This window comes from Penaeus monodon, chromosome 34 (genome assembly GCF_015228065.2).
Source record: "Penaeus monodon isolate SGIC_2016 chromosome 34, NSTDA_Pmon_1, whole genome shotgun sequence".
Taxonomy (NCBI): domain Eukaryota; kingdom Metazoa; phylum Arthropoda; class Malacostraca; order Decapoda; family Penaeidae; genus Penaeus; species Penaeus monodon.
In genome coordinates this window covers 33,942,551-33,942,883 of record NC_051419.1, presented here as the reverse complement: position 1 = coordinate 33,942,883, position 333 = coordinate 33,942,551, and the positions used below count along the sequence as shown (strand labels likewise).

Sequence of the window (333 nt, the reverse complement as noted above, 5' to 3'; positions counted from 1 at the left end):
CGGCATCACCCCCTGAGCAGGAGAGCCGGGACGCCTCTCTCCTTCGCGTCTGTCTGGCTTTCAGCGGATCAAATGCGGACAGGTGATACTTGGCGTGCAAATAAATCTCTTTGTCAACGCTGATCATTTCAGTGACCAATATACTGTCTGCTACACTGATATGAGTATTAGAAATATCGCATTAGTACATTACACTTAGTCCTAATTATAAAGATTAAGCATCAGAAATTTGATATGATGACCAAACTCGTATGCAAATTCCAAGACTCTAAAATTGCTACAGGAAAAGAAGAGGTGTGTGAACGGGAAACAAGCAGCATCTATTTTAACAAT

At 41.7% G+C, this 333-nt stretch overlaps 1 protein-coding gene across 1 annotated transcript in view; it reads left to right on the top strand.

The window, feature by feature from the left end:
- Positions 1-333, top strand: part of LOC119594765 (chymotrypsin BII-like) — a gene marked incomplete in the record, with an annotated part of 2,082 nt that overhangs the window by 1,616 nt on the left and 133 nt on the right. Inside the window, 1 exon segment of the mRNA XM_037943856.1 lies at positions 157-333.